Source organism: Perognathus longimembris, chromosome 18, assembly GCF_023159225.1.
Source record: "Perognathus longimembris pacificus isolate PPM17 chromosome 18, ASM2315922v1, whole genome shotgun sequence".
Classification (NCBI taxonomy): Eukaryota; Metazoa; Chordata; class Mammalia; order Rodentia; family Heteromyidae; genus Perognathus; species Perognathus longimembris.
In genome coordinates, this window is record NC_063178.1 from 35,154,612 (window position 1) to 35,169,825 (window position 15,214).

The following is a 15,214-nucleotide window of genomic DNA, read 5'->3' on the forward strand; positions in this document are numbered from 1 at the left end:
GCCACGGTCCACTCAGCTAGCACACATGTCAACCTGTATCCTATAAAGCAAAATGTTAATTTTGGGTCTGAAAAATTTAGGTTAATAGTCACACCTCTGCAGTTATTCCAAAATGACTTTGGTCCCTTGATCTTAAAGAGTTTATGAGAGCACAGAGAAAAAAGAAAAAAAAATGGAGAAGCAATATCTTAGTCTATACCAAAGAATTGTCAGGATTAGACGTACACTTGACTCTTAACATAGATAGACATAAAGAATAGCACACTGGTTGTACATTATTGTACTTATATCACGTGCTGTATATTAAAACCTTTTGGAGTTTTTCTTAGACATATTTGTTTGCACCCAAGCATATCAGTTTGGGCTTAAAACCCGTTTTTTGTTTTGTTTTTATGTTTCACCAACACATAGACATAGACAGACATACAAACACATACAGACAATGTGCACACGTTTTGGGGCACGCCTAGAATTGTTCTTTAATTGGCCATGTACGTTTTTCTGGAATTCCAGTGGCAAACGATATTATTTTGCCTCCATTCTAGAACCACGTGGTTAGATAGTAAACAAACAAACAAACAAAAAAACCTTTTCAGCAAACCAAAATTTTCAGATCATCCGAGAAGCCACATTTTGAGAAACCAGTTTAGCTCACAAGGGGAGCTTATGGGAGACAGGACATGAACACAGACAGTGGGCTCACAGTAAGACACCTTCATCTTCCAGCATTTGAATTGTAAGGCACCTTTGAAATGCAAGGTCACAGGACTCCATGTCCCTGCCCAGCCTCCAGGAATATGGCAAGCTTTTCACCTGGGGGATGGGAAGGCTTTCACTCCAACCAATCCTACTGTGTATCATGTGCTCAATGCTAGAGAAAGCTTACGATTTAGCCAAACAAGCAGAATTTAACTGAGCCTCCAAACTTAACATCAATAACAAGAATAGAAAACCTTTCTTTGAGTCCGTTAAAGCAGATGTTAAACAAATATTGACACCTATCCTATGTCACAGGCAGGAAGGCAGAGTTTAGTGGGAGGCAAAAAGAGACAGAGAGAACTTTATCTGCCTTAGCGCTCATAGAAGTTAGGTAAGTCCTGCAAAATATTCCAAATATATAAGATTGGGCTCAAACTTGAGCAGCTTTCCTGAAACAATTTAGACTGTCCCCCACTTGATGAGTGACCAGCGGAGCGGAACTAGAGATCAGTTGTCTCCAAACACCCACAATTGCTGATCGCCTTGACCTAGCCCAGTGGATTTATGTAAGCTCCAGGCTAATGGTCACTCACCCTGGTTGGGGTTTCAAATCTGTCGTGGTGGATGGAAATAAGCCGCTCAGTCAGGAGAAGTTATCTCGGTGGTGTTAGCAGCATTTCCCTAGCTTCAGGTCCCTCCCCCCTGCTAGCAGCCTGTACCTAGGAGAGCTGTAAGTTTGCCAGAACTGTCCATGGTGCTCACCAGTATCTCCCTATAAAGGAGTTTGATGTTCTGGATGAAGCTCTAACAATAGAGCTATACTGATTTCAACATATTCTAAACATGAGTCAATCTATCTTTAGTAGGCTCATTGCATAATTTCTCCTTGGTGTCTGAGCCATCTGAGTCTTCCTTATTGTTTAGCCTAGTGGGTTCAGGTCTTGTTAATTTTCTCAGCTCTTCTTGGGGGCAGTAGAATACACTCCCAGGGCTGGGCAACACTCATCAGGTCCCTGTTCAGTTTCTCCAATAGACTGATCGAATTTAATCTGTTCATGTGTAGGATCTAAGCAATCTCGGACCAGATACCAAAGCCACTGAGGTTTTCTCAGGGCCATTTGTATCATCATGTTCCCGACTCTCTCTCTCTCTCTCTCTCTCTCTCTCTCTCTCTCTCTCTCTCTCTCTCTCTCTCTCTCTCTTTGCTAAGTTTCTAAGTTATTGGTTCCTTCCTCCAGGAACTGGGGGCATGCTTCCTCAATAAAGTAAAAGAAACGTACTAAGTGACTTTGGCCAACTTTCACTGCCCGGGCATTAAGCATGCCTTTGGGGGCCTGCACGTATAGCATGCAGCCTATACTTTATCCCATAATTTCTTACCCCCGACAATACTCTCTCTCTCCCGCTCTCCTTCCCAAGTGATTGGACTTCCTTACCTGAGCGGGGGTCCTCTGCCATCATCCCAGGCTTTCAGGACCCTCTTCCAGGCGCCACACCTGCCGAGCCATTCGGCAGTGAATGGGAATCCTGACTGAGGGCAGCGAGGATTAAGGAAAAGGAAAAATACAAGACAAGAAAAAAAAAAGACAAGAGGCTGGGCTGGGGATATGGCCTAGTGGCAAGAGAGCTTGCCTCGTATACATGAGGCCCTGGGTTCGATTCCCCAGCACCACATATACAGAAAACGGCCAGAAGTGGTGCTGTGGCTCAAGTGGCAGAGTGCTAGCCTTGAGCAAAAAGGAATCCAGGGACAGTGCTCAGGCCCTGAGTCCAAGGCCCAGGACTGGCCAAAAAAAAAAAAAAAAAAAAAAAAAGACAAGAGGCAAAGATGGGGCACGGGAGGTCTGCATCTTGAGATTGAAACTCAAGACTGCAGCCAACTTTATTCTTTTTTTTTTTTTTTTTTTTTGGCCAGTCCTGGGCCTTGGACTCAGGGCCTGAGCACTGTCCCTGGCTTCTTCCCGCTCAAGGCTAGCACTCTGCCACTTGAGCCACAGCGCCGCTTCTGGCCATTTTCTGTATATGTGGTGCTGGGGAATCGAACCTAGGGCCTCGTGTATCCGAGGCAGGCACTCTTGCCACTAGGCTATATCCCCAGCCAACTTTATTCTTAACTTCCAGCTTATATGCAGTTTTGGAACCAGGGAATAGCATAGTGTTAAAATTCAAGAACACAAAGAGGCTTTGAAGTTTACAACATTTGATTACAGTAAACACAGGACAAGGTTGATTAACATAGGAATCTACTCCAGCGAACATAGCAAGGTGCGGACATAGCAAAGCAATTCTGGATAGTGGCTGTGAACAAATGTCCTTGCATCTAGCATATCCTGGTGGTAACAGCCCAGCCAGAGTTGAGAATGAATTTAGCTGCAAGTTTGGCTCCCAACATTCTGGTGACATCGGCACAGCCAGAGGTCAGGATGAGCTTAGCTGTTAGCTCGGCTCCCGACAGGGCTCAAGCTTGAGCAACTTTCCTGAAGCAATTTAGACTGTCCTCCACTTGATGAGCGACCAGCGGAGCTGAAGTAGAGATCAACTGACTCCAAACACCTACAATTGCTGATTCCCTTGACCTAGCCCAGTGGCTTTATGGAAAATCCAAGCTCCAGGCTAATGGTCACTCACCCTGTTTGGGGATTGGAAACCCTTGTCGTGGTGGATGGAAATAGAGCGCTTGGTCAGGAGAAGTTACCTCGGTGGTGTTAACATTACCCTAGCCTCAGGTCCCTCCCCTCTGTGAGCAGCCTGCACCTAGGAGAGCTGTAAGTCTGCCAGGACTGTCGGTTGGGGGCTCACCAGAATCTACCTTTAAAGGAGTATCTTGTTTTGGATGAAGTTGTGACAATAGAGCTATAACTGATTTAAACATATTCTCAACATGGGTCAATCTATCTTTAGTAGGCTCATTGTACATTTCTTTCTCAGTGTCTGAGCCATCTGAGTCTTCCTTAATATCTAGCCCACCGGGTTCAGATCTTATTAATTTTCTCAGCTCTTCCTGGGCAGCAGCATATGCTCCATGGGCTGGGTAACGCTCATCAGAACCCTCTTCAGTTTCTCTGATCGTCTCATTGAATTTAATTTGTTCATGTCTAGGATCTAAGTAATCTCGGACCAGATACCAAAGAATAATAGCATACACTGGGATTTTCTTAGGGTTATTTGTGTCATAATGTTCCTGAATCTTTCTTCCAATTTTCTGCCAAGTTTCTAAGTTATTGGTTCCTTCCTCCTCCGGGAACTGAGGGCATGCTTCCTCAATAAAGTGATAGAAACGTTCTAAGTGATTTTGGCCAACTTTCACTCCCCGGGCATGAAGCATGCCTTTGGGTGCCTGCATGTATAGCATGCAGCCTTTACTTTGTCCCATAATTTCTTACTCCCGACTATCTCTCTCTCTCCCGCTCTCCTTCCCAAGTGATCGGATGTCCTTACCTGAGCAGGGTCCTCTGCCCTCGTTCCAAGTGTACAGGTCCCTGTTCAGGCGCCACTCTGCCGGAGCCAACAGGCAGTGAAAAGGGAATCCTGAATGAGGGAGGCGAGGAGTAAAGAAAAGGAAAAATACAAGACAAGAGAAAAAAGACAAGAGGCAAAGATGGGGTAGGGAGATCTGCAACTTAAGATTGTAACTTAAGACTGCAGTCAAGTTTATTCTTAACTTCCAGTTTATATGCAGTTTAGGAACCAGAGAATAGCATAGGGTTGCTAACATTCAAGAACAAAACAGGCTTTGAAGTTCGCAAGATCTGATTACAGTAAATACAGGATGAGGTCGATTAACATAGGAATGGACTTCAGTGGACATAGCAAGGTGGACATAGCAAAGGACATAGCAAAGCAATTCCGGATAGTGGCTGTGAACAAATGCTAGCAAACAAATGTCCTTGCACCTAGCAGCACTGGGATCTTTTCTTGGTGACCTACTGGACTAACTTTGAACGACTATAAGGCATAATTTGTGTGGGGGTTTGGGAGGGAGCTGTGTTGGTGTGGTTTGGGTTTGGGTATTTTCATTATTCTGGTGTTTCTATTTACTTGTTTGTTTTTTAGTTTAGCTCATTTTGGTTAAAATTTATTGTGTCATCGCAAACCCATGTTATCACATGTAATATCACATAGAACATTATATAAATATGATAGAAAATATACACCGATGTTAATCCAGTCTCTATATATAACACAGACATGATGTTTAATACAGATATTATATATAATACAAATATGATATATAATACAATTATGATATGTGATATATTACTATATATATTTGCATATCATATTACATATTATAGGATATAGAATAACAAAGTTATAGAAATGACAGATGTGGCTTGTAATTCTGTAAGTGCAGTTATATTAATAATTACAGATATCATATAGACAGTTATATATAATCTACAATTGTATTAATAATGTATATAGTCATAAGTAGTTGTATTCATCACATATAGTTATATATAATTGTACTAATATGTATAATACAGTTATATATAAAAATAAATATAACTATATTAGTAATATACAATATGATATATAATAATATAATAACAATATACAACTATAATAATACATAAAATCTGCATTATATAATGATAGTATATAATTACAATAATAACATATAATTTATAGTTTTAATAACTATATTAATAAAATAGTTACATATAATTGTAATATATAATAGTTACGGATAAAAATAAGTATAATTATATTAACATATATAGTTATGTATAATTGTATTAATAGTGTATAGTTATATATAATTATATTAATAATATATAGCTATATTAATTACATGTAGTTATATATAATTGTACTAATATGTATAATACAGTTATGTATAAAGTAAATATAACTATATTAGTAGTATATAACATAATATATAATAATATTAATAACAATATACAACTATATTAATATTATATAACATATGCATCATATAATTATAGTATATAATTACAATAATAACATATAATTTATAGTTTTAATAGCTATGATATTAAAATATATAGTTACATATAATTGTATTAATAATATATAATACTTACATATAAAAACTAGTATAATCATATTAACAATATGTAGTTATATATAATTTTATTAATAATGTACAGTTATATATAATTATATTAATAATATATAGCTATATTAATCATATGTGTAATATATAATCATAGTATTTAAATATATATGTGTAATTACATTAACAATGACATATAATATATAGAATCATACATATGTTTGTATTCATAGTATATATGTTGATATATAATTGTATTAATAATAATCTATATAATAGTTATACAGAAAATACATATAATGGTTAATTTTATAATACTATATAATACAATTGTATAAATAATAATATGTAATTATAGTGAATAATAATATATAATATCTATAGTATATAGGGATCCTCCTCCCAACCCCAGCTTCCTGGCTGATCTTCACATGCCCTTGAGGAAGGTCCATGGAAGGCCCATTGGCCCTCCTTGATCTAATCTCTTCCTTCTCCTCCATCTCCATCTGCACCCATCAGGGCACCCACTTTGGGCCTGCTCTTCCTCCTCCTCCTCCTCCCTGCCTGTGGGAGGCACCAGACCACTCCACCTCCAGACCCAACATCCTGCTCATCCTGCCCAACGACCTGGACATCGCGGATCTCGGCTGCTATGGCAACTGCACCCTCAGGTGAACCCTGGGGCACCCAGGGGCTGGTGAGGGCGAAGGGGTTCGGGGTGGGGGTATGAGAGGAGATGGGCAACCCGACACAAAGAGGGAATGTAGAAGGGATTTCATAGGTGAGCTGGCACCCAAAAAGAAAGATGCGTGATGGATGGGTGGATGGAGGAATGGGTGGAGGGACAGGTATGGATGGGTGGATGAATGAATGGATAGATGGATGGGTGGGTGGATAGGTGGATGGGTGAATGGATGGGTGGGTGGATGAATGGATGGGTGGATGAATGGAAGGGTGGGTTGATGGATGGATGGAAGCATGGATGGGTGGGTCGGTTGAGGGGCGGATGGGTAGGTGGAAAGCTGGATGAATGGATGGGTGGTAGATGGATGGGTGGGTCGGTGGGTGGATGGATGGGTGGGTGGAAGGATGGATAGGTGGAAGGATGGATGGGTGGGTGAATGAATGGATAAATGGATGGATGGATGGGTAGAAGGATGGGTGCGTGGGTGGGTAGATGTTGTGTGGATGGATGGGTGGAGGGACAGGTGGATGAATGAATTGATAGATGGATGGATGGGTAGGAGGGAGGCTGGATAGATGGGTGGAAGAATGGATGGAGGCATTCCCAGATCCCTCCTCCCACCCTGCAGGTGGAAGCGTCTGGAAGCTCCACTTGGTCACCCCAGTCTTCAACCCTTGGAACTTGTGTGGTTGCTTCCCTTCCTCCCTATGCCTGTACTGGGGCCCCGGGGTGCGGCAGCACCGCCCTCCCACTGCTCCTAGAGCTAACCTCCATCCAACCAGGGCGAGCAGCTGTGTGCTGACCCCTGACCCAGAAGTCCTGCTGCAGCCCCTTCCCCTTCCTGGCCCACCACCCAACCCCCACCCCGTGATCAAATCCATTCCCATTGTGCTTGCCCCCTGATGGCCATAATCCATCAACCCAGAGCATGAGCGGAATCCCTGCCAGAAATGGCCAAATCCCGGGAAAAAAATCGTCATCACCTTTTCCACCTCCAATTCATGATTAATTAGTGAAAACGGAGGTGGGGAAAAGATGAATAAAGAGGCAAAGCAAGGAGGAAAAATGAGGAGGGATACAGTGGGGATCTCCACACACTTCCATCTTTCCTCCTGCATCCTGGGTCCCTCTCCCTGGCTGAGAAGGCAGTCAGTCACAGGCCCAGGCGCTGCCTCCTCCCCTACCCCGGAAGACATGGGGGAAGTACGAAGAGGAGGTCTGGAAGTTGAAATGAGCAATATGGCAGTGCCGGGGCCTCCCATTGGCGCTCAGCAGTGTCCATCAGGCCCTGCACTGGAAGACATGGGGAGGGAAGAAGGAGAGAGATGGAGGTGCCCCCAGGCCCTCTCACTGGCTGAGGAAGCTGTCCGTCACTGACCAAGTCCTGACCCACCGCACCCCGGAAAACGGGGATGGAAGAAAGGGAGGTTTGGAAGTTTAAATGAGCAAGATGGTGGTGCCCAGGCCCTCCCATTGGCTCACAGGACTGTCTATCATCCTCACCTGCCAGGCCCACCCTGGGAGTGAGCATTTAAATGAGGGAAGATGGCAGTGCCCAGAAGTCCCATTGCCTTGTGGAACTGTAAATCTGGCTGTGTACAGGAAGATAGGGGGATGGTCGAAGGGGAGGGATCTGGAGGTTGAAATGAGTAAGATGGTGGTGCCTGGGCCTCCTATTGGCGTGCAACAGTGTCAATTAAGCCTCATACCACAAGATGGGAGGGACAAGTGGGGGATCTGGACATTGAAATGAGCAAGATGGACCAAGGGGAGGTCCAGAAGTTGCAATGAGCAACGTGGCAGTGACCAGACCCTCCCATTGGCTCAGAGCACTGTCCATCACATGCCCAGGCACCCCACTACCCCAGAAGACGGGGTGAAGGACCAAGAAGAGGTCTGAAAGTTGCCATGAGCAAGATGGTGGTGCCTGGAGCCTCCAATTGGCGCGTGGCAGTGCAGATATTCCCTGCCTACCAGGCCCGCCCAGGAAGTGGGCATTGAAATTAGAGAAGATGGCGGCACCTTTGTGTCCCATTGGCTCTTGTCTCTATCGATCTGGTTGGGCACCAGAAGCCAGGGGGAAGGATGAAAGGGAGGGATTCTGGAGGTTTAAATGAGGAAGATGGCAGCGCTTTGGCCCTCCCATTGGCTCTTGGCACTGTGTATTATCCCTGCCTGCCAGGCTTTCCTGGGATGTGGGTATTGAATTGAGGGAAGATGGTGGTGCCCAGGCATCCCATAGTATCGGGTGCTGTCCATCAGGCCCCGCACTGGAAGGCAGGGGGAGGGACTAAGGAGAGGGGTTCTGGAGGTTGAAATGAAGGAAGATGGTGGCACCCAGGCCCTCCCATTGGCTTGGAACGCTGTCCATCAGGTCCTGCACCAGAAGACAGGGGGAGGGTCAAGGAGGGAACGTCAGTTGTCCTGAGGCCCAGTCCCTTCCGGCCCCCTCCCGGAAAAGGGTCAGCAGAGGGAGGCTGGAAGCCCCTTCTACTACTGGAAGCACAGGGCTGTGTATCGCTATCCAGGCCATGCCCACTTCTGTTTACTAATACACTTCCCCTCCATCCCCAGGTCCCATCACCATGATGCCCTGTGTCCTACCAGCGAATGATAAACAGAAGGGTGAGGGGAGAAGGGGTGTATCTGTTCCAGGCCATGACCACTTCTGGTCAGGGAGACCAGGCTTCCCATCTACATGGGGCCCCACCCAGCAGTCCATGTGTGGAAGCACAAGCTATCAGTCACCTGCAGGCCCTGCCCACTTGCCACTGGGTGGACTCAGGGGCTGTCAGTGACATGCAGGCCCTGTCTCTCGGCCTTGTGTAGACACGGGAGGTGTCCATCACCTCAATGGCCTGCCCCATGGATGCACAGGCTGTCAGTCAGCCTGAGGCCCTGCACCCTCAGCCTTCTATGGACGCTCAGGTTGTCAGCATGGATGGCACGTGATCCCTGAAACCTGACCCCTGACCCCGCATTCCCTCCCAGAACTCACGTGTAGTGTCGACCCTGACCACGTAGCGTCTCCCTGGAAGTAGTTGAAGCCAACACCGGCCAAGGCCAGGACCACCATGGAGGTGATGGGGGTGATGATCTCGGCCACAAGTCTGCCTGGAGGCAAGGACGGGAACAGAGGGTCACCCTGGCCTTCACATCCCAGGCCTCCACATCTCAGCCTCCATATCCCAGCCTCCACATCCAGGCCTCTACATCCCAAGCCTCCCAATCCTATCCTCCATACCATTCCTACCACCTTTGCTTTGGAGTCCCAGCCTTCACCTGTGTTTGGACGACACAGGGTCAGCCCCTGTGTCTCCACACCCTGGCCGCCATTCCCCCCACCTGAGCCTCTGAAGCTGTTGCTGGCACCACTGCCTCCACCCAGAAACAGAGGAAATGCCATCAGCCTCAGGCTTCCACATCCCTGGGCCTCCATATCTTGGCCTCCACATCCCCAGCCTCCACATCCTCAGCCTCCATACCCAGGTCTCCACATCCTTGCCTCCTCCCTTTTATCTACCGGGTGGGCTTTGTCACATGGGGCCTGAAGGGCCACCCCCACCTGTGCACAGAGGAAGTCGGGGTTCAGCCCGGCCTCCATACCTGAGCCTTTGTACACCCTGGGCCTCCATATCCCCAGCCTCCACATCATCCTCAGCCTCCCTCCACTACCTATCAGATGGGCATGTGGAGACGTGGCCTCTGCCACCACCACCATTCCCTATGGGCAGAGGAGACAGGGGTCAACCCGGGCCTCCATATCCTGTGCCTCCACTTCCTGGCCTCCACCCGACCCGGCCTCCCCTGTACATACTGCCTGAACCTACAGAGCTGTTGCTTGCACCGCTGCCTCCACCTGGAGCAGAGGACAAATGGGTCAGCCTGGGCCTCCATACCCTGGGCCTCCATATCCTCAGTCTCCATACCTGGGCCTCCATATCTCAGCCTCCCCCTACCTACTAGGCCGGCAATTGCAGATGGGGCCTTGATGATCGCCTCCACCTATGTGCAGAAGATATGGGGTCACCTCAGCCTCCACACCCCAATCCTCCACATACTGGGCCTCCATATCCTGGGCCTCGACATCCTGGGCCTCCCCCTTACCTACCCTGTGAGCCTCCAGAGTCTCGGCCTCCACTCCAACTTCCACCTGTGGGCAGAAGATATGGGATCAGCACTAGCCTCCACATCCTGGCCTCCATATCTAGGCCTCCATATCCTCAGCCCCCACTCTATGTACCCCATGGGCATGCGGAGACAGGACCTTGGTGACTGCCTCCAGCTGTGTGCAGAGGAAGTCAGGGGTCAACCCAGCACTCCCATACCAGCCTTCACATCCCAGCCTCCCCATCATCCCTGGCTTCCACTTCATGGCCGCCACTCCATCCCTGGCCTGCCCCCAAACCTACCACCTTTGTTTTTGTAGTCCTGGCATCCCTCACTGCCTCCACCTGGGGGCAGAGGATACAGGATCAGCCCAGTTTCCACATCTTGGCCTCCATATCCTGGCCTCCACTTCCCGGCCTTCACGTCCCAGCCTCCTGCTATCTACCAGGCGGGCAAGTGTAGATGGGGCTTGTGTGACCACCTCCACCTGTGTGCAGAGGAAGTTAGGGGTCAGCTTCAGCATCCACACCCAGGGCCTCCACATCATCCCTGGCCTCCACTACCCAGCCTCCACATCCCGGCCTCCCCCCTACCTACTGCTTTTGTCTTCAGTGTCCTGGCCTCCATCACCACCTCGACCTGTGGGCAGAGGATATGGGGGTGAGCCCAGGCTCCATACCCTGGGCTACCACATCCTGGCCTCCCCATAACCCCTGACCTCCATTTCCTGGCCTGCTCCCTATTCACTGGGTTAGCATTTGCAGACATGGAGTCTATGACCATACAGGGGTCAGACCAGCCTTCATAACCTGAGCATCCACCTGCTCAGCCTCCACACCCTACCCGGCCTCTCCCAGATGTACCTCCTGGGCCTCTGGAGCTGTTGCTTCCACCACTACCTCCACCTTAGGGCAGAGGATATGGGGCAATCCGGCCTCCACATCCTGGGACTCCACACCATCTCCAGCCTCCCCATCCCCCTCACCAACTACCATGTGTGGCTCTGGAGCTGCGGCCTCCTTCGCTATCTCCACCTGTAGGCAGAGGAAACGTGGGGTTCAGCCCAGCCTCCACACTCTGACCTCTATACCCAGGGCCTCCAGATCATCCTCGTCCTTCCACCTCGATCTTCCCTTCCTCCCTCCTTCCCTCCTTCCCTCCCTCCTCATCCTCCTTCCCTCCCTCCCTCCCTCGTTCCTTTTTTCCTTCTCTCCCTCCATCCCTCTTTCCTTCCTTCCTTCCCTCCCTCCCTCCCTCCTTCCTTCTTTCTTTCCCTCCCTCCCTCCCTCCCTCCCTCCCCAGCTGGGATGAGCTGGGGTCCCCCAGGTTCCAGCCTCACTGACCTCCACCTGTGGTTTGATCCAGATAGGGAGTCATCAGGTTCAAGGGGAGGGGCTTCCTGGGGTCATGGAGGGCATAGGCCAGGTCAGAGTCTCCTGTGCCTGCTTGGGGTATGGGGTAGATGGTGTGGTGGGGTAGGGAGGGAGGAGGAGGAAGGGGAAGAAGAGGGAGAGGCCATCAAGGAATGGCCTGAGACCACCAAAAACTAAGGAAAACAAGTCAGCTCTGATGGGGGGGTGAAGTAGACAGACAGATGACAGACAAGAACACACAGACAGAGGAGGTAGACAGACATAGTGAGAATGATACATGGAAACAGACATGTTTGGGGCCTAAGCCTTAACTGGGGGCCTGGGCCTCAAACTTGGGGCCTAAGCCTTCAACTTTAGGCTTGGAACTCAAACTAGGGGCCTGGGCCTTAAACTGGGGGCCTAAACCTTCAACTGGGGGTCTGGGCCTTGAACTGGAGGCCTGAGCCTTGAACTGGGGACCTGGGCCTTGAACTGGGGGCCTGGGCCTGGAACTGGGGGTCTGGGTCTCAAACTGGGGGCCTAGGCCTAGAACTGGGGGCTTAAGCCTAGAACTGGGGACCTGGGCCTTGAACAAGGGGCCTGGCCTTCAACTGGGGGCCTGGGCCTTGAACTTGGATCCTGGGCCTCAAACTGGTGGCCTGTGCTTCGAACTCAATGCTTGGGCATTGAAGTGGGGGCCTGGGCCTTGAACTGGGGGCTTAAGCCTAGAACTAGGGACCAGGACCTTGAATTGGGTCCTGGGCCTGGAACTGGGGGTCTGGGCCTCAAATTGGGCACCTTGGCCTGGACCTGGGGGCTTAAGGCTAGAACTGGGGACCCGGGCCTTGAACAAGGGGCCAGGGCCTTCAACTGGGGGCCTGGGCCTTCCACTCACATCCTGGGCCTCAGACTGGTGACCTGGGCCCAGAACTGGGGGCCTGAGCCTAGAACTCAGGGCCTGGGCCTTGAACTGAGGGCCTGGATCTTGAACTGGAGGCCTGGACCTCAAACTGGGGGCCTAAGCCTTCAACTGGAAACTGGGCCTTGAACTGGGGGCCTGAGCCTTGAACTGGGGACCTGGGCCTTGAACTTAGATCCTGGGCCTCAAACTGGTGGCCTGAGCCTCGAACTCAAAACTTGGGCCTTGAACTGGGGTCCTGGGCCTTGAACTGGGGGCTTAAGCCTAGAACTGGGGACCCAGGCCTTGAACTTGGGTCCTGAGCCTCAAACTGGGGGCCTGGGCCTTGAACTGGGATGGGAACCTGGGCCTGGAACTACGGATCTGGGCCTCAAGCTGGGGGCTTGGGCCTTCAACATGGGGCCTTGTAGAGAGCCAACAGGGAAATTCACCATGACTTCTGGCTATACTCTCAAGGGCGTGCAAGGTCATGGCTTAGGGAGCCAACAACAAAGTTCATCCTAACTTCTGGCTATGTTGTTATCTCAAGGACATGCAAGGACATGGTTTACTTGAAGGACAGTACTAATCCTGAGATGTTTTTATTATGTCCACAAGAGTCTCTTTTATGTAAACCATTCAATCATATCTTGTTTTACTGCTTGTTGTTATTTACCAATTTCAGGGCCTTCCTGTTTTCTTAAACCTTAGTTAATCCTATGCTATTTCCTGATTGTCAAACTGCATATAAGCTGGAAGTTAAGAATAAAACATGGCTGCAGTCTTGAGTTACAATCTTGAGATGCAGACCTCCTGAACCCCATCTTTTGCCTCTTGTCCTTTTTCTCTTGTCTTGCATTTTTCTTTTTCTTTAATCCTTGCCCCCTCAATCAGGATTCCCTCTTCCCGGCCAGCTGGCTTGGCAGAGGGCCTGGGTCTTGAACTGGTGGCCTGGGCCTTGAACTCAAAGCTTGGGACTTGAACTGGGGCCTGGGCCTTGAACTCAAAATTTGGACCTTGTCTGGGCTTTGAACTGGAGGCTTAAACCTAGAACTGTGGACCTGGGCCTTGACCTTGGGCCCTGGGTCTGGAACTGTGGACCTGGGCTTTCAACTGGGTGCCTGGGCCTTGAACTTGGGTCCTGAACTCAGATCCTGGACCTCAAACTGGTACCCCAGGCCTAGAACTGGGAGCCTGAGTCTTGAACTGGGGGCTTGGGCCTCAAGCTGGGGGCCTGGGCCTTGAACTGGGAGCCTGGGCCTGGAACTGGGGCCTTGGCCTTGAACTGGGGCCTCATCCTAGAACTGGGGACCCAGGCCTTGAACTTGGGGCCTCAGCCTCATCCTGTGGACCTGGGTCTTGAACTGGGGTAGGGAGCCTGGGCATGGAACTGTGGACCTGGGCCTCAAGCTGGGGGCTTGGGCCTTGAACTCAAGGCCTGGGACTTACAGACCTCCAACTGACCCTGTCCTTCCCCTCGGAACCCCCGAAATCCCAGGCGTGAGGGACCCCCGATACCTAGTGGGGGAGGGGTGGGACTGGAGATGGGGAAAGATGGACAGACAGGCAAGGAGACAGACATGTAGACAGATGGGGAGATGTACAGACAGACTGGGAGGGAGACAAAGAGATGGACATATAGACAGACAGACAAATCGACACAGAGGCTGACAGACACCCAAATACACAGACACATAGACAGACAGACACATAGACAGACAGGCACACAGGCAAACAGACAAGGAGACAGGAAAACACAAAGACATGGAGACAGACAGATGGAAACAGACAGGCAGACAGACAGGGAGACAGGGAGACGGACACACATACACAAAGACAGACAGACATAGACAGACAGACGGACACATAGACACAGCGAGATGGATGGGAAGACAAATAGAGAGACAGACAGACACATTAACCGAGAAGTGGACAGACAGACACACCACCAGAGAGAGAGACAGACAGACACAGACAGACAGATGGACAAGGAGACAGGGAGACAGACAGACACAGACAGTCAAACAGAAAGGCAGAGAGGTAGACAGACCCATAGACAGAAAGACAGACAGACAGATGGATGCCCCTGATTCCCCCCCCCTTGCCCCGCCTTACCGCCCTGTGCATGTGCGCCATTTTTGACTGCACACAAACTGCACCTGTGAAGGATGGGTGCCAGGATTGCACTGCGGATGTGCGAGAAGTGTGGGGGAGGGCCCCACACCATGCACTGCTTATGTGCAGGACGGGTGCCTGGAAGTCCTCCACTTATGTGCAGATTGGATCTCGGATGTGCCCTACACATCCACATGATAGGTGCCTGGAAGCCCACTGCGCCTGCGTGGCGTGGTGGACTCCCCACACATTGCGCATGCTCATGAGGGGGTGCCCTGCTCGAGCCCTGTGCATGTGAGTGGGGACTGCAACACGGGCATGAACAGTGCCATTCA